At 48.2% G+C, this 26,656-nt stretch overlaps 1 pseudogene; it reads right to left on the bottom strand.

Moving 5' to 3' along the window:
• Positions 1-20,493, bottom strand: part of LOC149356264 (uncharacterized) — a 51,915-nt pseudogene extending 31,422 nt beyond the window's left edge.
• Positions 20,494-26,656: the final 6,163 nt, after the last annotated feature.

Raw genomic sequence — 26,656 nt, 5'->3', positions numbered from 1 at the left:
TTCATTTTTTTCCCATACTTTTGCTAGCTAATTAACTAATAAACCGTATATTCACGAGCGCCATACGAAGGACAACAATATATTTGTTTCACCGCGAGTTCAGGTGCGGCGCTTCTTTCATTCATGTTACCTGAAACACCCTGCATAAGGTTTGTAATTTAATTTTTCCTCACGTTAAATAATTAATGTGCAAACGCTCATTTTGTGCCTTCGGCAAAGTGAAGACCTTTGTGCCTCGTGGTGTACAGTGAATCAAATTTTAAGTGTCACCAGTGCGGACAGGCGATACTATAACCGCCAACCCAGAGGGAAATATATTTTGAGCTAGTGGTGATGCCCTGCTGAGTTTGTTTCAGTCAACACTGTGCCAACATGAGCCTAATGTATACTGAGCCTACTGAACAGCTGCTAAACGAGATTTTCGTCGACCTTTGCCTGACAAATTTGATAGTGTTGAATAAGAGTTAATTTAACTTGTCGTTTGAGCAACCACCTCTCATGCGGTAGGTGCAGGGTTCGATCCCCAGTGCCCCCGGGTTCCCGCCAGTGATACAATGGGTACAAGTCTCTTCCTGGCCTGGTGACAGAGCTTGTCAGGCAAGTCAAACGTGCCATCGTGCTCGGTCATTCTTTGGCGTCGGCTCCACTGAGCCAGAGCGACATCGGTTCGAAAGGCGTTGATGCAAGTAAGAGGCATCATGGGTGTGTTTCTGCCACGTTCAGCCTTACATCTGTGACGCTCTGCGGCAGCGGAAGCAGCGTCCACTGACAGATGACAAAATGGAGTGGGAAAGAAATGGATCATTACACTACACTGCCCCTGATGCAAGATAGGTATCTATATGCGAGAAGCCTTATTTTAGAAATCTAGCACTTGAAGTTTTCTTGGCATTTGAAAATTTACGAGTACGTCTATGGACCCACAAGTTACGTGATGGCGGATTTTACCTTGGAGTTAGGCGCATCTCTCCGGAAATATGGCAACAATATTCGCCCCGAGAGGAGGCAAGCTACTTCAGCACCCGAAATACATCCGCTCAAACACCGTAAAGAACGGCTCTACCAACCACTAGCTCACGAATGCGTTAAGTAAGTCCTGCATGCGCTCAATGGGGTTTCGCTTTCATGAAAAGCAAACTTCCTAGCTAGGGAATGTTGGCCACCTCGAGCGACTACTTGGTTTACTAGAAGCAGCGCTCATTAAGCAGATCAAACGCGGAGATGTGTTCTAGAAGAGGGCCGATACGGGCTGCTTCGTACAGGGTCGTCCACTCCCAGCTTGTACTCGCGAGAGGTGTGCCTGGGCTCTTCGAATGGCCAGTGCGTGCGACAGGGCAACATATTGGAGCAAGGTGGCGCAGGCGTATTAGGGCCTAGAGTGCAGCTATGCTGCTCGCGTGTTCAAGCTACAGAAGGGGACAACCCTGTACATGTTGACGGAAATGATGCAACAGCGCTGAGACGGGACAAAGGGAACGAGATGGAAATTTGTGTCCCGTTTCCTTTGTGCCGTTTTATCTATATATGTACATCCTGTCTTTCACATCATGCCACACAGACCTGCTGGCTCTCGCAATAAAACAAAAGCGATCATGCTTCTGAATACCCTCAATGTGTCACGCAGGCTTAAAATGATTGTGAAAGCGGCAAGAGTGAAATTCGTTTTTCCGGCCTCCGACAATCTGCAAAAATACGATAAAGTGTTGATGCGCCTGCTAAGCCTAAGCCGGTATGCACAACCAAGCGAAGTCGCCGCTCTTGAATCCCTCAAGCAATATCAAGATGTTGCTGCCCAAACCGGAAGATCTATGAATGATACGCATGGGAAACATATGCTACAATCTGCTTGGAACACTGACGGGACATGAAGCGCAATGTGGGAAGAGTCCTAAATGAGTCGATAGCTGTCATTAGCTTTGTCGGAATCTGGGTCAAATTTTCTTTCCGACATGTGACTGTAGCCGAGGGGCTGCACGTGCCCATTTTTCTTTTTCTTCAATAATGTCTTCAAATTAATATCAGTTTTTACCCTTTTGCGTCTGTATTCTTGTAGGCCGCCCTTTAGGGCCCATTACACATTTCAAGCGTTCTTTCTTTAGTTTTGTTTTCGTCATTTATGCCTGATACCTTTTTCCGTATCACGTTGTAGATTTTGATTTTTTTTTCATATCCTGCCATATTCTGGCGCGAGCACAGGTGGCCGTGTTTTTTCTTGTATTCGTCCTTTTTCGCAGATGGTATACGCGTACAGCGTCATGGTTCCTTTCTGGTTCTTGTCTTTTTTTGCAGTGTTTCTTCCACTCATGTTATAAAATATTAACTAGCTCGAGCAGTCAACCACTTGCTAGTAGCGGCCCTTTGTGGTTTAAAGCCGATGACATGGGTCTTCTGATGAGAAAGCGCTTGTGCATTGAAATTCTTTGATGGTTCTATGAAATTGAAATTCTATGAAATTCTATGAAACTATGAAATTCTTTTTGATGGATCTGTTCATACGGAGCAGCAATAAAAATAATCATGATGCAATAGTTTTTGTCTGTCTAGTAATAATAATATCTATCCTTTATTTCTGGTCAGAATGCCTGGATCACTGTGTTCAGAATATGCTTTGAACGAGCGGAAGAACTGGTGATATGAAGCGGAAAAACTTGTGATACGCAGCGCAAATCTCATAAACAAAAAGCTATGTTTCAGCCAGAAGGATTTCTGAAGCTGATATGGTTTCTCAAACGGCTAGAGCTCCGGTAACGTGGGGCGAGAGGTGGAGATCAACGACTGGCCCCGTTGACTATATTTTATGAGTTAGACAGGTTACGTCAAAAAAATTTTTGCTAACAATGTAGAAAGACAAAGCGATGATTTAATGATTATTACGCTCTAATAGCTCTAATAGCTGTGTTGTTCCTGGCGACTAAACATGGAGCGCGATTTTGAACATGGCAGCTGATAACTAAATCTAATGAGATGAGCAAATAGGTGATGAGTACTCTTGGTTGGACGATCAGCTGTTTTATTGGCGGGGTTACAGGGGAGACCTGGGAATTCTAAAGAGATATTGTTTCCATACCCAATGTGCTTGGCGCTTTAACAGTTGCTTATTCTATATCAACTGGCCAGGACGGATTGCATGAAAAAAACTGGCCCCCTATTTACCTGGTTAAGCTGAATGCGTCTTAGGTGCGATAGCACGTTTGCCCTTGCCTGGCTTGGTTTACGTCTGTTTATTCCAGCCGGGTTTCTCGCTCATCTGTTCCCGCGTTATGTTTAGCAAGGTTATGCTTTCATTGTAACTCTGCTTTGTATTGCCGCCTGGCTGTATTCACTGGATCGGTTGCATCACGCTGCCGCCGTCTTCTTTCGCGCTACTGTTCAGCTCGCATTGCACTTCGTTCGTCCCCGGAATCTCTCGAAGGACCGGCTTAATTCATTATTTAGCGTTGCTGTATTATACATTCCGCCGGCAACTTCATCATTCGCCTATTAACCCCGAACGCGTTAAGGAGCTCGTGCCGCTGAAACTACGGTGCCATTATCTGCATCGTGGGCGTCCTTCACCGTGGGCAAAAAATCCCCAATAAATCCCCACAAAAGCAACGTAGGAAGCAGGTGGCCCGCCTAGTTCTCCCAACCTTGTGGCTTCATCACAACCTGCCCATAGGATTTCCAGTAAAATACGCACTGCGGAAGGTGGCAGTTAAATTAACGATTAGTCGCCAGAGATTGCTCGGGAATAGCAACCTCGGTTCCTAAAGTCCCAGAGGTGGCAGCTCCTGCCCTCGCAGAGCCGAGGTTCTTCGATTAACCACCGCACGACTGCGCCAAGAGTGGTACGAGGACTCCGAGGGATCTATGAATGATAAGTTGAGAACGGCCAGCACTGCATATATGTGGTTTAACCCATTAAAGCTATCGTGTTAAACCTTTAATCGAGATCGAGATCGATTATGCGAGATCGTAAGTGTCCTCTCCAGTTTTTTGCTCGGCATGTAGACGCAACCACTTTCCTTGTTCTCTTATCCTCACACCTTCGCCCCAGTCGTCTCCAGCTAGCGCGAGGTTGATCCAACCTTACCAGACCTCAGCCGAGTTGCTCCGTGGCTTCAACATCAGGACTCCCTGATTTTTAAACGGACGCATTTATTCCTAGCACACCAAAAGAACACCAAGATTTTTCTACCAGGACATGTTGTTGACTGAGTTTTTCGAAAGAGAACAAGTTATCAGTGCCAAGAAGTCATTTTTTCACAAATTTCAGAAATATTGCAAGATTGTTACCAAGACTTGCCTATCCGTGCGCGGTTGTTTTTTAAGCAGTGAGAAGAGCTGACCGCCATCGCTTGATGCTACCAGAGAACCGCTCTCTGCTCCTGAGCTGCCGCTTCGAGTGGCATGGATGGCCACATATCTCCTTCCACTGATCCTTCCACTCAAAGTGGAAATCATGACGCGAGCAGTTTCTTCAAAAGACCAGGTTGTTTTTGAATAGTAGTCGACAACTGCGCAGCCCCTCTGCCGGTTCAATTCAGGTGATGCTACAGCTCTGGAAGGAAAACTACTTCGTAGCGCATGGAAGCTCTACTGCTCTAGTATCAGAAGAGGCAGCTCTATGCTGTGCTTCCTTGACGGGTAATTTTTAACAGTGCATAGGTTGATACTGTGGGTGGTATTCAGCGCTAGGTTAAGAGCCGCGCTGTACAGCCGCTCGTGTAGCAGAGGAAAAACATCGAACTGCATTTACAGCTTCATGCTGCCGTCACGCTTATGTCCCATCAAATGAAAACTGGTCCTCAGAGAATTCGGCCTCTGGATTCGTATCAGCTCGGACCAAAGTTACGTTACTTTTGAGGTGCAGTGATCCCCTTTTCTGGATCGTGCACGAGCGCTGGCGTGAATGTGTGTGTGTAGCATAGAGGCTTTCCGCAAAATGTAGCTTCTGTAAAACAAGAGTGTGGGCGCTTGCGGAACGGCGTCAAGTTCGCAAAGAACGGCAGTTTTTGTGTTTGCTTTCCTTCTACTAATTTACACGCTGCACCAGCGAGGATTGGTTAGAACTTCAGCCACTAGCTGGTAAGATGGTCTACATGCGCCTGCAGCCGTGCCACGTTTACCGGAAGACGCAGTCAGGCGATTCGCTCTGAAAAGGTTTTGTGGCCTTTTATTGCGAAACCAGTGCTAATCTATTTTAACATGTCCATAGAAATTATTTAAAATTATTTATTTAAATTTGTTATAATTTAAAATATTTTCAATTCAGTTGTAATCAGTTGAATTTCCACCTGCCCATCTGTTCCAAGTGGAGGTTACCAGAAGGGTTGAAATGCGGGCCAGTTGGTACATTGTAAACGCAAAAAAAACAGTCACAAAAAACGAGGGACAAGAAGAGTGTACACAGCACAACGACTGGACTAACAACTGAAGTTTATTAGAAGATACATAGTCCGAGCAAGGCCAGCAGAGCATGCGCAACAGCATCATTACAAATCACTGAGCATCAGAGACAAGAGACAAGAAATCTCATCTATCGTGAACGACCTAAAAAGGCAAATTCTTTTTCGAGTAAGCGCACCGAGGTTGTGCTCACACAATCATGGCCTGACAAATCGATATGATATGCTTCCAGATTTCCCGCGCCTGTTTTGCCTTGCCTCTACCAGCTGCGGTTACCAGGTACGGTTTGCCGCTCACAGTGAAAAGAAGGTTATCCTCCTCCCCACTTTTGCAAAAGCAGGGAGAGGGAAAGTGGTAGAGGGAATGGAGGGTTGAGGGAGGGCCTGGTGTCCTAGTGGCTTCGGAAGTTGTGGCAGGAGCAGAAAATGGCGCAACCGCAAGACGCCTGCTAAGGCAAAAACGAGTGGGCGGCTTGCGTGGAAGAAGTCAAAGGCGGATGTTATGACGAGGCAGGAGGAATACGCAATCGAATGCTGGTTCCCCGATTTGACCCAAATCTACGTGATAAAACCAAAGCAGCGACAGCTCTCGCTTATTCTTTCGTTAAGCCAGTATGCTGATCACTACAACATTTGTTTTGTCCTTTTAATGTTGCTGAATTCCTGCAGCATCGTTTAGACTGTATACCATTGATGATAAATGATGGCTTTAGAGCGTTAGCCTTGATTCAGGCTCCAATTTGAGGGGAGCAATTTTCTGCAGCAAAATTGGTGTTTAACTGCCTCACGAGACTGCACAGTGCCATTTACTTAGCAAGCGGCATGCACAAAGCGCTCCATCAGTGGTCATCGTGAACATTCAGCACTTCAGAAAGTCCTGTAAGGCAGTAAATATAGCTTTGTTGCGCGAATACACGAGTTCAAGGAATAAACACAGAAGCAAAAAAGGGTACAAGGCGATTTGACATTCATTGTATTTTTTAGAATACTTTTTGAGGAGGTGCTAGTTATCCTGTTTTGAGGCCGTTTATCCACCCAGTCTTCGGGGACTGAAATACAGCGTTACTCTGGCCGCAGTTGCAAGCCAGAGGGGCTTTGAGGTCGTAGAGTAAAGCTCAGCAACAGTGCTGAAACCCTGAGGACAGATTCGTACGCACATGTTTGGTTCTGCCGGGTCTATAGTTCTGTGCACCTTTCTTTTCCTGAAAATTAGCGGTGATATGTGGAAACCCGCCATTTGGGTCGCCATATTTGCTTGCAGTGCTTTTTGCAGCAGTCACTGGGGCCCGCAATATTTTGACGGATGGGCAGGTGCAGCAAAAGGTCAACACCATGGCCGGTCTGGTGACCGTGGCCACAGAAGGGAGCAACGACCAGCTGGAGAGACCCTTTGTGCCGCTTGCTGCAGCCGCGGTCTCTCTCTGCTTGAAGCGGAGACGAGGAGGCGCCACTGCTGAGCGGAAGCAGTTCACTCACGAGTGCGGATTTACTTCACCTATTTACTTACCGTTAACATGTGCACCGCGACGAATAAAAAACACTGAAAGCATTTCGCATCGTTTTACCTTGAACAAAGTGGCTTCCGGAATGTTTACTGTGAACCCGAGAGGTTATTTCAATGTAAAGCTATTCCAGGAAGAGGAAATTCAATCAAAAGTTAGTCTGTTGAAATCGCTAACCCTTAGCTTCTCGATATTTTAAAAGTGGTGATATATAACATTTGGCAACGAAACTATCCGCTTATAAGTTATGTCAGAAATACACCGTCACTTCGTAGATAACTAATTCTGGAAATATTCATTCAACTGGTCGTCTTGTTGTGGGGGGCAGAGTAGGGACCTCTTGTACATAGCGTCGATCCAATGTCTTAAAACTAGACACTCCATTTACAGTCTACGAAACTCGTCAAGGCAATGTAGGAAGCCATCCAGGACGAACAGACGGACTGGACGGACGGACGGTCAGACGGATGGATGGATGGATGGATGGATGGATGGACGGACGGACGGATGGACGGACGGACGGACGGATGTATGGATGGGACAGGCAGAAAAGGAGGAAAAATGTCATTCAGTTTGTGTATTGAAGATTGGAGTTCCAGAATTAAACGTCTCTATATTATTTGGTTTGATGGCCAGTGCAAGCGTGATGTACTATAAAAATCGTGACAAATGAACCGCTTGTCTGAGGGAATCACTGCCTACTTTGGGTAAAATTATGTTCTGATTTATAGCAAGCATTTTTTTTAGTATTCATGATGAAGTCATTGGGAATGAGAGCAACAGCTGTGTGATATTTTTTGAAACGTGAAGAGAAAACTGCTGCAATATATTTAGCATTAACAGCAACCGTTAATCAGTATTGTTATGAATTGACGTTACGGGGTTAATGTGGTATGCATTAAGAGCTATAATTACAGGTGCTCTGGCTAGAGAATTTTGCGGATATAATGAGAACAATAATTTCTGCCCCACGATCATATGACATATTTATTGAATTAGACAGTGCACTGATATGACTTCAATGGCTGCACAAAACGCCTTATGAGGAACAAAATAAGAAATAAGCAAAATCAAAGTGATGAAAGGAGTTCTTGATACCTGCCATTTTAAGAGAAATTTATATACTGTAATGTTGCTTCCGTGATAATTTAGGCTGGAAGTTGACTTCATGCCAACTATAATGGCAGTGAAAATAAAGTTAACCGTGTTGAGACTGGAAATTTATCTCCAAACACCACTTTCTATGGCAAGCCTCATTGCATCTACAAACTCTCAAATACGGCAGTTTCGGACTTCAGGCTGGCCATCAGACAAGTTTGTTTTGTGATTCAGCGAAATCATTTCTCAGATTTCGCTTTTTCTTTTAATAACTTCTTTTCCCCTGTGCCCTTTCTCTCTTCTATCTTGCACTCATGTGCTTTTCCTATAAGGGAATGCTGAGTGTGTCAATCACTGGACATTTTTGTTAGTACCAATGTTCAAATCTTCAACTTTTACATTGAAGTCTCCTTCCATATACACCAAATACCATAGTGACAAAAGAAGCCGCTTTTCAAAACTGTTGCCTTGGGGAATGAACCTGACCATTGCTCATTTTTTGATCACTTGGCTTGTTTACACCGCTGTTTTGAGTAAGTTCACATCAGTGTTGGACGATGTTGTAGTTCATCAAACAAGGCAACTAATTGCAAATAACCAAACATGCGCGAATATCAAAAAGAATGTTTGACGAAAATCGTCGTTGAAAAAAGCAGGGAGATCACTGGATGTGTCATGGAGTGGCATTGCGAATGCAGGGAGAATAGCGTACAAGTAAGGCCATCATTTTAGGCGTAATGAGGTGGAACTGCCAATATGGCGAAAACAGCAGACAGGAAGGGCCATCGTTGGAGGTCTAGTGAACTGGCATTGTCATTATGATGGCTACAGTGGACAAGTAGGGCCATCATTTCAGGTGTAACGAAGCGGCATTGCCAATATGGGGGCGCACAAGTAGGGCCATCGTTGGTGGTGTAATGAACCGGCATTGCCAATATGAGGACCACAGCGGTCATTTAGGGCCATTGCTCTAGATGATATAAAGGGGCTTGGCCAATATGGGGAGAACCGCGGATAAGTAGGGCCATTGTGGGATGTGATACCGAACGGCAATGCAAATATGGGGACAATGAAGCCAGCACTAGTCCTGTATAGGGCCGGACATAGCCAAGTCTCTGCCACTATTAGGCCAACGATTTCTGCTGCCTCGGAATCTGCTGACGATGGCATGGAATCCCAAGGGGACAGAGAACATCGTCGAGTACGTGTGAGGCAGCACGAAGAGAAACTTCTATCTGCGCTCATTCTAGGCCCAGACGCGAGTCGACCTCATTCACTCAATTTCATTTCTTTATTCCCGTTTGTTGCGCAAATAAAAAACTGGGCGGGCGAGAAAACATCAGTGTTGCAAAATTGCTTGACAAGCCTCGCCGCTCCTGAATGTTGGCAGCAGCCCGTGATGCACGAAAAAATGCATAGACAATGACTTACGTACCAGCATAAAAGAGGAGGAAACTGAAGCACTCGATGCAGAATAACTCGGATTGACAGCAGTATGAAGACGAACGCATCATACATTGATAATAGCAGTTGCTAGTGTAGAAATATAAAAATTACAGAGTAATTTCTTATACTATCACAAACAGCATTTCGAGCACGGTGCTTTCCAGCAAAAATGATGTTTTGGTTTACAGTGCACTAAGATATACAGGTTGCGATTAGAAGGCAGTAACATAGTGCTAAGTTCATTAGACAAAGATGCGTTTAGAAACCGAGGGAAGATAGACCTGAGCGCCATGAAACCATAGTTAGTTCTGATTTGTGACGTTGCACGCGAGCCACGGCTTCTAATGTCATAAGGTGTTTTAAGAATTGGAAAAAACAGCAATCAAAGTCGAGACACAAGAGAAGGACAAAACACCAGCGCTGTCCTTCTCTTGTGTCTCGTCTTTGATTGCGCTGTTTTTCCAATTCGTAAAACATGTACGAACCAGCCCGTATTTGCCCTCTTCTGGAATAAGAAGGTGGGCGATGTGTAAGTGTAACAAGTTTACAATTAGTAGGTGTCATCGTTGGATATTGTTCGGTTACAAAATCATGGAAACCAGTAACCAAACAAGTGTCTCAATTGCCGTGATCGGTGAATCATAAGGTAAATTGGCAACAGCACGCAGCATATTAAGCATGAAATGCTTTTAGCTCCCGTTGTCGGCAGTGTGGTGACGTCACGCCAAGACCGGGAGCCAACATCCGGGCACTGAATTCCACTCATCCGGGCAATGAATTCCACACATCCGGGAGCTGAAACGAGAGTATCCGGGCACCGTACGAGATTTAACGAGACTGTCCAAGCCCTCCTAACAGGACCGGCATACAAGCGCCGGTAGCTTTTCGCTGAACGGGTGGTGGCGTTCCTCTTTTCCTTTGCGGTGCCGTTCGGGTGTCCACCGAGATGACAGAGAATAACTGCGCCATTTCCTTTCCTCAAAAAGCGTTGCGTTCAAAGGGAATGCATCGCGCCGAACGGGTATTGGCATTCCGTGGACTGCCTGGCAGCGCTACAACACGCTGTCGCTTTCCACTATTAAAGGCGAAGCTTAAGCGTCATAGATTAGCAGTTAATTAGTATTTAGTCATTAATAAGTAATTAGTCACTAATTAGTACTTTGCCATTTCTTGGTCATCAGTTATGTGTGACGTAATCCAGTGGTGACGTCACCAGTGTCACATAGGCAAAGTGGTGCGGAGAACGCTTTCGCCTCTACGCACTTTAAACAGTTTCGAACGCGGCGCATATACATTCTTGTCAGGCCTGCGTCTCGTCGTGTCCGCGTACTCTTCTGCATCGTCCTGCATTTCAATGCCGCCACCGCAAAGCTGCTTAAATGAGTAATATACGTTGTGGGGCTAGTTGGTTCATACTCAGATTTCTTTTATGCGCACAGAAAGACGACACAATAAGACAGGGTAGACAGGACGGAGCACTCCGTCCTGTCTACCTTGTCTTATTGTGTCGTCTTTCTGTGGGCATAAAAGAAATCTGCTTAAATGAAAGGAGAGGTAGAAAGCGTCTTGCGGAAAGCGATCGTTTTGCGAGTGATACGGCACAGCAGAAGACTTCTCGTCCCTGCCGACAACGTCATGATTATGCGGCCGCTCCCGAAAGCGACAAGGCCGCCACGGTTCGCAGCTGCCTACCTAAGCCCGCACTATTGTGTTATGCCCGTAAATATTTCATGCTTACTCTACTCTCGGTTACGGGAGAGGCAGAGATTTTATTTTTTGGAGAATAGTCTGTTAATATTCGACGCAGTCGCATTTCCCCAAACATGAAAATGGCAACTTAAAGACGAATAAAAAAAACGCATTTATTAAAAAAAACACACATCTGGGCAGCCATCAAAGGGGACTAGAATCACCGCAGGGCGGCGCCAAACCTCGTTGGAGATCTGTATGCATACCTCCCACGACGTGTTAAAGATGTCGCACATGTGAATGACCCGTTCAGTCTCTCGTGCGCACTTTATAAAATTTCTTTAAAATTTCCTTGTGTTTTGTGCTGTTGTCATCGTGAAGATATGCGGGGGAGATATAAAACCACATAAAAAAAAGATACTGTCTCCTGTTAACATGAAGTCGCATCACCGGATTACCGGAAGTCTCCTGTACGAAGAGGGCACAAAAATTAGAGAACCGTCGCCTAAACGTTTTGAAGAAAAGAACAACGCCCTGTGCCACTGGAAAGAGGAAAGTGATACACTCGTATTGAGTAAACATCCATCGACCACGAGCGCTCAAACAGGCAACGCTGAGTACGCGGCTCGCCAAAGGCCACCATGGTTGCATTGATTGCTTTTCAGAAGCACATACTTATGACATTCTTACGAATGCCGTGCTAGAGAACCTTTCACAGGCGACAACGGAAGCACGCAGGAGGTTTGGCGGCATTCCCAGAGATGAACCGACTAAGCTTCGCTGCAGCTGACGTTCTCACTTGTACGAAGCGCCACATTTCATACATTTGCTCCGTGGTGCATGAGGCGAACGGACGACTTAATACCCCGCGACTTGCACTTGAGTTTCCCTCGCATTCCACTTTCACCTGGTTGTGGCCATCGCCACATTCTGTGGTAGGACGAAGGCTGCTACTGCCGCTATAAGTGCGAAATGGCGACCGAAGGAGCGTCGAAAGCATCAGCGAAATAAAGCGTTTGCAAGTGCCACAGTAAAGGAACTGCTATCAGGGAGTTTTCTACTTCTTTCCGTCGTGACCGCGTGAATGCGAGCTCCTACAAAGATGAAGTGAGACGTCTTGAGGAATATGGCCAGTCGGCTTGCGGCCCATTTCATACTGGCCTTAATACTGGCATGTTTGCTCTCAAGGGAGACCACACTGGAAGCCGCAAATAGCAGCGGCAGACAAAGAAACCTCGACGTACCAACCCCAACCAAGATCTTTTCTTGTCCTGTGTTCCCAACGAGCTGTTCCCAAGTAACTCGGGTAAACACGCTTTAGTTCGGAGGAGCATCGCGCCAGCTGAAGAAAATGGGAGCAGGGCGTCGGACCGCCTAGGTCATAGAAGCTTAGCTTAAGGCGTCATCTCAAGCTGCCCACCGGAAAGTGAGCAAATGGAGCACCGTGCAGGTGGCAGAGAAATTTTTGATTGGTCGTGAATGGTTGTTCAGGAAGAGCAGCATGGGTCGCACAATCCATAGCGTTGGCTGTGATAGGTAAAGCCACTGCCCACTGCAGCAGTGCATACCTTAAACCCGGCGCCACTGCGCTGGTATTCACATGAGGACTCAACGCAATCATTGCCTGTTAAGTAGGGAATGACCAATTCAGAATATACGGGCATTAATCCCCTAAAGCTATCGCGTTATACCCCTAAGGTGCAAACTAAGTGTTCCCTCCAATTAAAGAATGCAGCCATGCTATTGCACGTCTGCTCGGTTTAACTTTGTTAATTATTTAACACTCTAACCAGCTTTTTTTGCGGGGTATGCGAAGTGAAGTAACAATGCCCCACCGATAGGTGTTGTCCAATTTGCACCATGATACCACTGCGGGGCTCCTACAGAGACTCCGTAAGGATTCCAGACGTACCGCCAGACGTGACGACCATGCGGACCGCAGAGAAACATGACATTCTGCCTGCCAACACGGGAAACACAGCCGGCTTTATTTCGAGAGTGTATCAATAGATTACTTCTTACCAGATGCGCATGGTAGGCTACACAAGCGCAAACTCCGCGACACTATAATTCCTTTTAGAAGCCTGCCACATTTACCTCGAACCACTTGTGCGGAAGAACCTTCATGCTTCAGCCTATGGCACTGACGATGTGAATGAACTTCAAAAACATTGAGGACTTACCGGTACTTTTTTAGACAATTCATGAACGAGAGGAGGGTTTGGTGTTTTGCCGTTTCTCCAACAATCGATGATATGTCGCTCGTGTGAGCATATCAAACATGATTCAGACAGTAGAGATCTCGGCGTCGTCATGGAATGAAGGAGGTGAGGAAGCAGTCACGGGTACTCAAGACAAAGCGTCTTCAAGCGAAACATGGTTGTTGGCAGAAGCTAGGGCTGTTGAGAAATGTTTAGCGCACACGTCGTCGCTGATAGCCTTGAGAACCTGCGTGATGTTACCGGCTTCCGACACTTCTGAATTAAACCACTTGCGCAGCTCCACGACATCCTCTGCCTAGCTTGTAATATTCTCGTCGAATTGCTGCGACTGCGTGCGCAATCGTTGTTCGGCGCGGAGCTTTCTGACTGGCCGATGACGGAAAACTTCTGAGAAGTTGATTTTGAGGGCAGACCAAGTCATTTCGTACGGGTCGAATTTAGGATAAATCGGACATCACAGGTTAGTTACGCCAGTGAGATAAAAAAAATATATCTTTTTGAGTTTAGTGTCGCCGTCCCATTTTTTTTTTGCGATCATCCAATCGTAGCATGTAATCCAATCCTCAGTGCTATGATCAGCGATTTTGGTGAAGATGGCGGGGCCCCCCTGGGGAGATAACCGGAAAAAATGGCGGCTAAACGAATTGCACAGATTGCTGGTCGGCGGCATGCGGCTGCGAAGTTTCATGGTGACAGAGTGCTACCCGGGCGTCTTGTACCAATTATCACGCGACGATTTATTAAGAGAAGCTTGGTCGACCGGAGCTTTGGCGATAGCAGCTTAATTTCAGCCAGTTCAAACAGGGTCTCGCGCTGTGTGATGCCAATGCAGTTCACGCGTATGCTGGTTTTCATCTTCACAAGGAGGAGAAAGTGAACGTCAATGATTATGGCGATCGCTAATGAGGACATCATCATCATCATTGCTAATGCATGCGCGCCATCCGCGCGAGTCACGCTCAACGCACAGCTGCCCTTGACAGACGACTGGGACCAATGCCGATAGAAACACCAGTGCAGATGCCGTCGCCTACGGAGAACTGCTGCAGTCGCTCGATGGAAGACGCCGAGGATGCCGGCAAACAAGGGATGCAGGAGTCCGCTGTTGATACGGAGCTGCAAATAGAGCCGCCTAGCCGCGGAGACGAGTCAGGGAGGTTTCAACCTTCGGAGCCTGACGGGGTCCTTCCCACCGTGAAGAGGGGCCCGTCTACCATCTGGAGGATATGCCTTGCCATTCCGGTGGTGATAGTGATTATTGTTACGTGCTACATCGTGGGAAAGCGGGTTATGTTCATAGCCCGACGACTGTCCGAAGATGGCCTCGCCTCATTGGCGAGCGGGCGCCGTCCGTCCTCCCACGGCACCAACTGGCGAGCTCCACGGATGTAATTGCCGATCTTCACCCGTGTTCACAAGGCAGGCACACTGCACATGGACCTCGGGGTCGTAGCCGCTGTGAGTGCTACCTCTGCATCCTTTCTGCTGCACCGTGTCTACTACCAACGATGCAGTGCTGACATACAAGTGTGTCAGGAAAATTATGCACGACGATAGCAACACCCGGTAAAGGCGTTCTCTAATCAGACGCGTTTTATGGGACTCCAGTCATCTTCAACTGAGAAAAACCAGCGAAAACGGACGCTGGACCAGGGGAAAGGAGAAGACATATAAACTGTCGGCGGACGTACGCTATATTATTATTGGCTCAACCACATATTTAAAGCCACTGGTGCAAGAGCACTTACGCGCCACATATATCAAAGCCCGGACCTCAGTGGCGGTTACAGACGGGTCACTTATGCAAACGCGTTCGTTCTTTTTGAATAAAAACGCTTCTAGCATTTCGCGAGCATGCCTGGACTCTCCGCGGCTGATAATGGTAGTACTGTGAAACGAAGCAGAGGAATATTGGCACTCTTTCACATATATGGTCAGGTTACTCCCTGTACCAGAAGGCACCGTTCTGCCATGTTCCCTGAGGCTCTAGTAGAAGCACTGCCTGTCTGCTCTATGTAATTTTTTCCCCAAGAGATAGGGTAGAATAAATTACCCCCACAGCATAACTTGTAAACATCGTTTTGTGCTTTTTTTGAAAGTTTCTCAGTCAGAGCCAGAGACGTAGACGCAAAGACCTGAAAGCTTGCGGGGGCTGAAAACATTAAATTCACACCACATTTCTGAGAAACTTTTTTCAGCCGGTGCAATATTCTATGGTAGTAGGCGATCCCCTGAAAATTTCTTCTCCTATCTATTGGGTGCGCGTTGTTGGCAAAAGGCTCTTCATTTTTTCCCCCATGTTTCAGCGATGTGCAGCAGAAAACAAGAAAAATCAGCAGCCCCGAAACGGACCACCTGCACTGCAAGACTCAGCTGCATAGCATGTGGGCTACACTTCCTCTCGTCTCCGACTCGTCCGGCAGCAAGCACCAGGACCCCGATTCCTTTTCTCTCTTCCCGCTACCTGCCGAAATTGCCACCCTAAGCGAAATCGACGCCCCTGCATCGTCTCCAACAATCATTGGCGTGCATCCCTGGAAATCTAGGGTTATATACATCCGCTCGTGTTTTCACACTGACTTACACTGCGCTCACGGAGACCCTGTGAAGATGTACACGCACTTCTGGCTCAGATACTACTGCCGTATTGCATGTACAACTTCGCTTTGAGGTCCGTACATCTTCGCTCGACTCCCAATGCCGCAAAACGCCCACTAACCGTACTCCTGGTCATTAGCAGCTGATACCTTGTCCGCCTCGTCCTTTCGACTGCGTTGGCATTGATTTCTATGGGCCTCTTCCGTATACTGCTTCTAGAAAACCATGGGTTGTTGCTACTGTTCATCACCTCACGAGATATGCTGAAACAGCCGCGTTCCCTGCAGCGATGGCCCAGAGTGTGGTACCCTTTCCTTTGCCGTGGTTCATACTTAGACACGGTGCACCTCGTGAAATTCTCCGCGACAGAGCCGCGTCTAACTGTGACGTCCTCAAAGCTGTGCTGCGCGAGTGCAACGTCATCAATCAGACTTACTCTGCTTGCTACACTCGGGCAAACGGCCTCACTGAACGGTTTAACCCCACTCTGGGTGACATGCTAGCTATAAACAGACTGCGTCACCCTTGTGTAGAGCGCTCTAGCGGTGTTTTTTCTTGCCTACATGTCACTTTGTCGTAGCGTCTAGCTTTTAAAGGTTACGCTTGCGCTGACGTAGAGCCATAGGAGCCTGCAAGCAAGTTTTGGCGTAAGAAATCTGCCCGCAAACCATGGACTTCCTTCCAATTTCAGTTTTGACTGCGTGGTGCAGGCTGCTCGTGGGCTCTACACAATGGTAACGCAGACTGTATGTCGGTTCGAACCACACGGACTGGGACCTGATTTTATCCTATATTACGCTCAGGATTTCCTCCATTCTTCCTTCTCTAGATCGGTCTTCTCTTCGTTTCCATCTATATACTTCTCCACTACCACCCTCTGAGTGCAGCGCTCATTCCCAAGTCGCCAAGCACGCGAAAGTCTGCCGCTTGGTTGCCCGATCGCTCACGATAGCTACCCAATGCCTCCACAAAACTCGCCCCGTCGAAGATCATCCTGCGCAGCATTTTGGGCCCTGTTCTCTTGCCTGGCTGTGTATAGCTCCCCGTACAGAGGGCAAAACGCATGTCTAGGACAGCCGAACCGCGTGTTCCGCAGCTCCCGAAAACTCTGCGAACAGTAATGCAAAAAATGACGATGAAATACTACGAGTTTGACTGCACATGCTAACACCCAGACCATTTTTAACCAAATGTTATCGCTATATATTGCGTGTTCAGACCGAAACAAGCCCAGAACGTGTTCTAGACAAGAGTTTGGCCCTCTGTACTTCTGGCCTGTCCAGGAAAAATCTCGATAAATATCAGGACACCTATTACAACTTGAAGGACGTCTCCTGTCAACTGCCGTATACATACACGTTTAATGGCCGAATTCATGTAACAGCCGCACCCACAACTTCGTAAAGGAGGCCAGAAAAAATACATATATAAATATTATACGGGTATTTGCCGTACAAACGGTTTCACGGAGTTTGACGTCGGTATCTACTGTTGGGTGCAATAGATTCAGAGTTCTTTGAAATTAGTGGAAAATACCTGGGGCGCAATCCTTGTCGTCACTGGTAGCCGGGAATCGCTAGCGCTAACTTTCAGCCCTTCTCGTTTTATCGCGTCCGCTAATTACGCAAAATGCCGCAATTGGAAGGATCCTCTCTCTTTCGGTGCTAGTGTGTTTGCTAGTTTACCGTCATCATCGCTTCAGATGCAGGAAATACGTTAACTGTACTCTTCACTTTATACTGGAAATGGATGGACTTTGCAAATGAAGACGGAAAATGATCGGCTGGAGAGAGAGAGAAAAAGTTTATTGAGGCAAGAGCTTTTAGACCTCCGTGTGGGTCCCTGGAGCACCGCACGGTCCGACTGTGCGTCGAAACGATTATTTGGCCTTTGTTGGTGACGTCGGCACCGCGAATCACCGCAGGAAGCTGCGATGTCGGGTCCAGAGAAGAGAGGACGACCTCCGAGTCCTGTCAATTTGATAACGCCGGCTGTTTCTGCGGAGGAGGATCAGCAGGGCAGCCGAAAAGGATGCGAGAAAGTGTCGCGTGAGGGTCGCCGCACAGGGTGCACGCAAGGGAGGCGCCACAATACTGAGATAGCAGCTGAGGAATAAGGGACGAGTGGGTAAGGGAGAGGTGCGGAGGAGGACAAGTCCGACAGTCCAAGCGGGGCACTTGCGTGAGCACTGCAAAGGTGTGCGCCCGTTTTCTCGAGAAGCCCGGATCGAGGCGGTCCTGAGCCCGGCAAATCAAACTTCGGGCCAATTTATCGGCAGCCACGTTTCCTGGAGTGCCAGAGTGAGCCAGCACGCACTGGAGCTCTCCCTTGCGTGGTATGTTCTTTTTTTGGGGGGGAGGGTGGGGGTGCTCAACAAATCGTAAACAGAGGCGTGAATCCTACCTCTCGCGAAGTTGAACAGAGCTGTTTTAAACTCGCTAAAGATGTGGTTTGCGTTATAATGTACAATGGCTAAGGCGAAGGTGGTTTCCTCTGGCTCCTCAGACGTCGAGCCCGAGAGAAGGAGGTGTGTGAAGGGCTGTGCTAGGGCTCTGCCTGCTGAGTGCACATGCTCCAAGCGGTAAACCCTGTCTGGCTTAAGTTGTTCTTTCGAAACGAGCAGTGATGAACGTAACTGCGTTTGGCCACTGTGCACAGTTTGCTGACTCTTCAGTTGGCGGTATATATGACGCCAACACATAACATAACCTAAGTGTCGAAGATGAAAGGTAGGACAGCGCAAATGGAATATGTCAAGTAAAATATAAATGAAATCGACAGCACAGGTGCACACATTCATCTCTTTATTCAAGACCAAAAGGCAAAAGCTATATAATCGACGAAAAAAGGCACATAACCTTCATTTTCATTCACACAGCACCTGATAAAATAGGTGACCCACCTGTTTCCTAGGTTGCTGCCAGGGTACCGCTTGCCAAAGCCATGCCTTTGATTTCTCACCTGTGATTTTTCTATGTAACGGCGGCAATAACGCTATCGCGTTAAAGGTGTTTTCGCCGCAGTTCAGCGGCTGGCAGTTCAAAGCGCCGTCCCCGCCCCTTTATCGTGCGCAGAACCGAGCGCACGCCGAACATCGTAGGCCTCGTTCTATGAGAAATGACAGAGCGACATCGGCTGTCCCAGAAAGGCATTTATTGCTCCAGCAGCAATAACATCGGCTAGCAACAAAACACGCTATGGTAACGATGTCGCCTAACCGACCAGCAATGTGTAGGGCAGCGGAGAAATTCCGGGGCCAGGTGGTACCAGTTCGCTGAAAGTTCGCATGAGGCCTTGCCTCGGTGGCGGAGAGAGAACGCCGCGCGAACAGTCTGCACGCGTAGAATTCCCGCTGCCGAAGAGGTTGGAGAGTGTATTCCGGCGTCCACAACAATCACGCTGCCTTTTGGCGCTAGAGTGTCTTTGCTATGGAGGCGCCCTCCTTCGTCAGTTAACTAAAAAGAGGGACTCCACGTGGAAACAACGCATGACGAGACACAGTATGGCGAGCCCCATATTGTGTTGATTTCAAAGGCGGCCAAGAACAATAAGGGGCGTCAGGGGGTAAGGTTGGTGGATGAGATTAGGAAGTTGCTGGGAGCAAGATCGCCACAGATGCCACAACGCTGTCGCAATTGGTGGAATATTGAAGAGGCCTTTGTCCTTCGGTGGAGGAAGTTAGGCTGATCACGATGTCTTCATCAGCACGCTATATGAAGTCGCGACCGAAAATGCTCGCGCACTCCGCGGCCCTTTAAAGAAAATGTGCTCCATGTCAGAGAGCGACTGATCTGTGGGTCTTCGTGGAGGCGGTATTTTTGAGACTGCCCCATCTCTACTCGTTTTATTTGTGCAGGCCAATAGGTGGCCGCTCCTCTTCAGGCGGTCAGACGAGTGCTCTACCTCTGCCTGCGGGCCTTATTAACACGGGCTGCCTTCACGCCTTATTCGCCGGCTTTGCTCTAGTGAACAGCTTACTCCGTCGGACCCCTTGTGTCGAAATTACGAGCCCATGAACACGCGCGACAAAAACGAAGTGAGCGCCCGTGTTCACTGGCTTCCCGGTTCTCCGCTGTACCACCTGTCTTATGCTACCAGCACACGGGAACCTCGTCTGCTCGAAAATTTTCTGCCGTTGAAGAAAGCGGCAACGGCCTTGCTGGCAGAGGATATTCCCCAGCCGAAGACACTCGAGCCTGCCCAACAATGACCCGCCGTTTTCCAGGTATGGGGTCCATATCTTAGCCGCCGTGGGTACGTCATGCACAAAGTAGACCGCGCTACAGTTTTCTCATCGCCGCTCAGTTTGCAGTCCTCGCATTCCAGCGGGTGCGAGACATGGCCATCGAGCTCCACGATCTCCTCTACCACCAACGTCCGCTTCCCGGGTGGGAATGCCTTTTTGTTCCCGCACCTCAGGCGTGTTGGGCTGAGCATCTGCTGCCGGTCACCATCATCGCAGCCGACACCAAAGGCTCCAGGCTCTCCGATGTGGCCGCCACACTGTTCAGTATCGAGTGGGAGTCCCGGGAGCTCGCGGATGCGGCTCATGTAACTGCAACAAATGTAAACAAATGTGGACACACACTCATAGACAGAGAACAGCGTGCAAATGTGTTTAATGCATGCTGCCCCGTAGCGTTTGGCACTAAAGGAGAAAATGTATTGTGTAGGTTCTCCAGACAAAACCTGCCCGAAAAAAGTATGTTGATAAAGCCATTCCTTACTATCCATGCTTGAAGGACAATACTGAAGCGCTGTCATAGATAGCTCGAAACGATTTCGTAAAACGAAACATTCTGGAAATGCACCCATGGTAATGAGTGACCAGCGGTAAGCTTATCCACCTCGTGTATTTACGATTGTTGCAGCTCTTTCCACTGCTGCTTCCACGCAGTATTATGCGAGGATTGCGTTTCTTGCTGAGGAGGATTACTACGAGCACTACCTGGTGTAAGAAGTATGTGAACCGGAAGATGAGCATTTTTGTATGCAGCGAGTTTTCGATTTCGAGCAATGTCCCGAGAGCGTTCTCCCTCTGCAAAAGGTTTTGAAAGTCTGTGGCTGTGATCTGGCACATACGTGAGCGTTCAGACCATGACGCATCGCCTCGGCTTCTCCCACGACCCTGAAGCAACGCGACTGTAATGCTACGTGGCTGCAGGCGAATACATTTTAAATGCGGAGGTTATTACCCCCTTGCTTTCAGGACGCCGCATCGTGGATTCATTTGACCATGTTATTCTAGAGGAGATTAAATGCGCTTTGCACCGTCTTTGCGCGGCTGTGCCATCGTGAAATGTTTTTTTAATGTGCAGGCTAGCTGGCTTGGAGATGTTCTTAAAGGGTCCCTGTGGAGGCGCAAGTCATTTGGGAATTGCTCTTGCAACTAGAGCAACTCAATGTTCTCACCAGCAATACGTGCTTTGTCGACTCGATTTCTTGCTCAGACTAACAAACATAAACGAAAGATGTTTACTGTATTTTGCTGCACATACTGTGTTTGCCGGGGAAATAGAAATGAATTTAAAATGAATAAGTTTGTTGCTTAAATCGCCAGATATTTGAAAAGATAGCGTATATACAGTCATTTAAACACACGCACCTTCCTTAATGTCATCACTCTAGCTGCCCAACCTCTGCAGGGAGAGTGATTGAATTTTAACCAAGTAATAAAATAGCAAAGCGGCGCATCGGAGCTCGGTGACACCGACAACATATTGTTTCCCATCGCGCGGAGCTCCTCACACATTTTTAAAAATCTGCTGAATATACTGATTAGACTGGATTATTATGCAAATGTTTTAATTTTCACTTAGGGTCACGACCGTTTCGTGGTGTTGCAAACGGGATAAAAAACAAAGCGATGCAGTTTTGTGTAACCACATATATCCTACATGGTCTTTTTTTTCGTCATTCAAGGAAAGCAGTGAAATGAAAAAAAAAACATATCTGTGCGCTGTTGTGCTATCGCAATATGGTGCTGCGAAATGTGTTCTGAAAGCTTCCCGCTCACCGTCTAGAAACTAGCGGCCTTGCTGCTCCCAGCTTAGACTTAAAAGTGCGCCAGCCTTGAAAGCTAAGCCTTCAAAAGCTGTCGCCTCCAACCAATTCGAGGTCCGTGTACTGTGCGATGTCAGTGCACGTTAAAGAACCCCAGGTGGCCGAAATTTCCGGAGCCCTCCGCTACGGCGCCTCTCTTAGCCTTAGTCGCTTTGGGACGTTAAACCCCATAAACCAACCAACCAACCAACCAACCTTCAAATACTAAGGGTAAGCAATGTGTTACAGCCTGCAGGCTAAGCCTTCAAAAGCTGTCACCTCGAATCCTTCAAATTCTAAGGCTAAGCAAAGTGGGCCAGCCTTGGAGGCTAAGCCTTCAAAAGCTGTTTCCTCCAACCTTGCAAGTACTACGGCTAAGCAAACTGTGTCAGCCTTGAAGGCTAAGCATTCTAAGGCTTTCGCCTCCATGCCTTCAATTACTAAGACTAAGCAAAGTGTCAGCGTTGAAGGCTAAGCCTTCAAAAGCTAAGCCTTCAAAAGCTGTCACCCCCAACCCTTCAATTACTAAGGCTAAGCAAAGCGTTACAGCCTTGAAGGCCAAGCCTTCAAGAGCTGTTGCCTCCAAAACTTCAGTTACTAAGGCTAAGCAAAGTGTGTCAGCCTTGCAAAGCTGTCGCCTCCAACCCTTCAACGACTAAGGCTAAGCAAAATGTGACAGCGTGGAAGGCTATGCCTTCAAAAGCTGTCGCCTCCAACCCTTCAAGTACTAAGACCAAGCAAAGTGTGACAGCGTGGAAGGCTATGCCTTCAAAAGCTGTCGCCTCCAACCCTTCAAGTACTAAGACCAAGCAAAGTGTGACAGCGTGGAAGGCTATGCCTTCAAAAGCTGTCGCCTCCAACCCTTCAAGTACTAAGACCAGGCAAAGTGTGACAGCGTGGAAGGATATGCCTTCAAAAGCTGTCGCCTCCATCCCATCAAGGACTAAGACTCAGCAAAGTGGGTCAACATTGAAATTGCGCGCCGTCGTCTGCGATAAGTGAGAGGCAGCCGGCCCAGAACCGGTTCAGACGAAGGTTGTATTGAGTAATCAGACAGACCAGAAAAAAATGGCTGCTGGTGTGGCTTCGTTAAACACAAAATATTGTGCGAAAGCACGGCTTCGCAAGTAGAAACTATCGCCACATGTCTCAAAGCGCAATTGAACTGACCCTGATAACCAGTTACGCGCCTTTTCTTTCCTCAAAGCAACGCCGTCTAAATCCTCTGCTGGCTTTCAGGAAAATGAAAGGCGCATAGTTGCCTGAATCTGTACGTGGACGCCCAACTTACTCATAGAGCGACTAAGGTGTCCACTGGTGGCGGTTTTTCTAGGTTTCTGAGGCTTGTCTCACACACTGGCTTCTCTATCCCTTCACTGAGTGCTATTCCTCGGTTTCACCCGACCGTGCTTCATACACACACGCACGCACGTACACGCACGCACGCGCACGCACACACACGCACGCACACGCACGCGCGCACACACACAAGCACGCACACACACAAGCACGCACGCACGCACTCACACGCACGCACTCACGCACGCACGCACGCACGCACACACGTACGCACGCACACACACACACACGCGCACACACACGCAGATACACACGCACTGACGCACTGTACTGACATCGTCAAGCACTAGCACCAAGCATTTCGCCACCACTGAAATGCAACGGCCATGGCTGGGATCAGACCGGCCTCTTTCAGGCAGCAGCCGACCGCTGTTAGCACTGAGCCACTGCGGCGGTCCAGTGTGAAATTGATGTTGAGAATGCTCAATTGAAGCACGGTGGTTACTTTTCCGTTGAAATGCTACTTTGCCTCAATATTTCAACAACAAAACCTTGCTGGTCCCAGCACGAATTCAACGTGGCATGTTGAGTCTGCTAATGAAAATTCGTACTTCTCAACAAGAACTTTTATATGTGTATAGTTCCACGTACTACGTAGCCTGGCGCAGACATTGTAATCTTTTGTATGGGGTAAATGGGAACAGGGAACAGATTTGCTTGTCCTATGGCGACACCATGTGGCCCCTGAAACGGACAGTGAGGACAAAGGGAGGTGGTCCTGTCCAGAACAAAACCAATCTAACCGAAAACGGATCTTTTTTAAGCTGGAAATGACCAAAATAATAACACTGGTGGTGCCCTTACCTGCCGATTTTATATGTAAAATTTATCTATTCACTACGGTTTGTTCGCTTGGATCCCGGAGGCTACGTAACACTGCGTTTCACCTCAAACGATGCTACATATCCGTTTCGGTAATGGTGTCACAAGTTAAATCGCTGTGCTTCATGATATTTAAAAGCTAATTTGCCAGCAATAAGTGACTTTCTTCATGGCAGAATGACTTCTACAAAGTCAGGAAGAGAAAATAATTTGTTTTTACTAAGATCAATAGTGGTGTTGACGTCTTTGTCGGTGTAAATCCCCTGAAAGTACTTTAATTTTAAGCGTTGTGTACGGGCGAGTATTCTTCTGGAGGACGGAAGATACAGCTACGGCTGCAAAAGTTTCCGTGCTCGCTCTTTCAGGTCAAGGATGGGTGCCACCAGTACTGCATAGGGGCACGCCTCGCTCGTTGGCCTTTCCGTCCACCGACGGGGATCAGGGGACCCGTGCTCACAACGCAGCCGTCAGCCGTCATCTGCGCATGCGGTGTGCTCGTCTTTCTCCCGTCAGTACCGACGGAGCCGGAAGCTGCCTCCCACGGGGCTGCGGCTCCGGCAGGGGCATCCACAACTATGTGCTCCTGCCACCTCCATGTAAGTGGAGACTCCAGAATAGTCGGCACTTTTCCAGTTTTTCTTGCTGTCCTGTTTGTGTATCTTTGTACGTATGAAAAAAGTTTTACGCGACTGAGTAATAGTCCCTTGGTGAAGAAAAGCCGCCGCTGGTGTTGATTTTGCTTTAATCCAAAGATACGGATAGGTCAAAATAGAAGCTAAGACACGTAGAATGGCGCATTTGAAAAGGGATGAAAACAATACAAAACTTGATTGCGCAAGAGAGAAAACAGTGTTCTGAAAGGCTGAAAGGTTGAGCGGATGGGTTCTCCAGTTTTGTTTTGCTTAATGTATTTAATGCGTTAATTAGTGAACCAGACAATGCTCCCACGTTGGGTTTTGTTTTCAACGGAAGCAGTGGCTTTTGTACGTCTCGAAACGCTCTTTATACTGCCTAATTCGAAGATCGGCACGGAACACGATGTACAACTTCGAAGGCACTCGAACACAGCGACAGCGCGTCAGACAAAATTGAGGTGCCACGCTGATATCCTGGGCCTTTTCCTCTACTCTAAAATTTCGAAGGCAGATTATCTGTCGACTGGAAGGGGAACCGTCACTTCACTTCACAATTACTACAGGTGCTCCTGCTTTCTTCATTCTCGCCGTGATTTCTAAAAATGACTAAGAGTAGAATCCTATTTTCAACGTGAAGTACAATAAGTATGAAAATGCGACACCAGAGATGTAAACGAAAACGTTCTTGCGCCAAACTGAACAAAAAATGACAGTGGGTTCAATGCGCGACACAGATGGTCTAGTGATAACTTTTTCCTCGCTTGACCAGGTTTTGCTGCTTATCTCTTGGTTGGACTTGGTGTTTGGGGATACATGCACTCGGATTAAGTACTCAGTTGAACGTTTTAATCATTTGGCCCGGTTTCTATTAGTGCGCGCCAAATTTGGAGGTTACTAATGTTCTTACCATAGTCAAAATAGCTTGGATATCGATTCTAATTGAAATTCGAGATCAAAATAGCGGGGCTGGAGGTGGGCCAAATTTGGAAGTGGTCCGGATGACATTTGGAGATCACCATCCGATTACCCATTGTTAATTAGTCAAGAAATCTATTTTACTCAATATCGACGCGACCAAATTTGGGGAGATGGGCTAATACAGAAATCACCGTGGCCAAGTTTGCAGGTCACCATCGCACTGGTCATAGTCAGCTATCCTCGACAGCGATTTTATGCGTTGCATATTTCAATCACTCAGTTCAGCCCTTGGGCGCTGCCGGGCAGCCACCATTGACCTTGAGCGCAACCACGTGACGTGACGTCACGACAGCCTGGAGGAAAAACTGGGCCCCAACTCTCGCGGTCGCGCGCGGCCGCAGCCACCACCTGACTCCCGCTCCTGCCACTAGGGGCGGGGCACCGGCGCGTGACGTCATGGAGGAAAAGTGGGCCCCAACTCTCGCGGTCGCGCGCGGCCGCAGCCACCACATGACTCCCGCTCCTCCTGATATGGGCGGTGCGCCGGCGCGTGACGTCACGGAGGAAAAGCTGGGCGTCAACTCTCGCGGTCGCGCGCGGCCGCAGCCACCACCTGACTCCCGCTCCTCCCGCTAGGGGCGGTGCGCCGGCGCGTGATGTCACGGAGGAAAAGCTGGGCCCCAACTCTCGCGGTCGCGCGCGGCCGCAGCCACCACCTGACTCCCGCTCCTCCCGCTAGGGGCGGTGCGCCGGCGCGTGACGTCACGGAGGAAAAGCTGGGCCCCAACTCTCGCGTTCGCGCGCGGCCGCAGCCACCACCTGACTCCCGCTCCTCCCGCTAGGGGCGGTGCGCCGGCGCGTGACGTCCTGGAGGAAAAGCTGGGCCCCAACTCTCGCGGTCGCGCGCGGCCGCAGCCACCACCTGACTCCTGCTCCTC

This window comes from Amblyomma mixtum, chromosome 3 (assembly GCF_055824585.1).
Source record: "Amblyomma mixtum isolate Tamu chromosome 3, ASM5582458v1, whole genome shotgun sequence".
Taxonomy (NCBI): domain Eukaryota; kingdom Metazoa; phylum Arthropoda; class Arachnida; order Ixodida; family Ixodidae; genus Amblyomma; species Amblyomma mixtum.
Note: the sequence above shows the minus strand (reverse complement) of the source record. Positions and strands in the feature narration are given on the sequence as shown.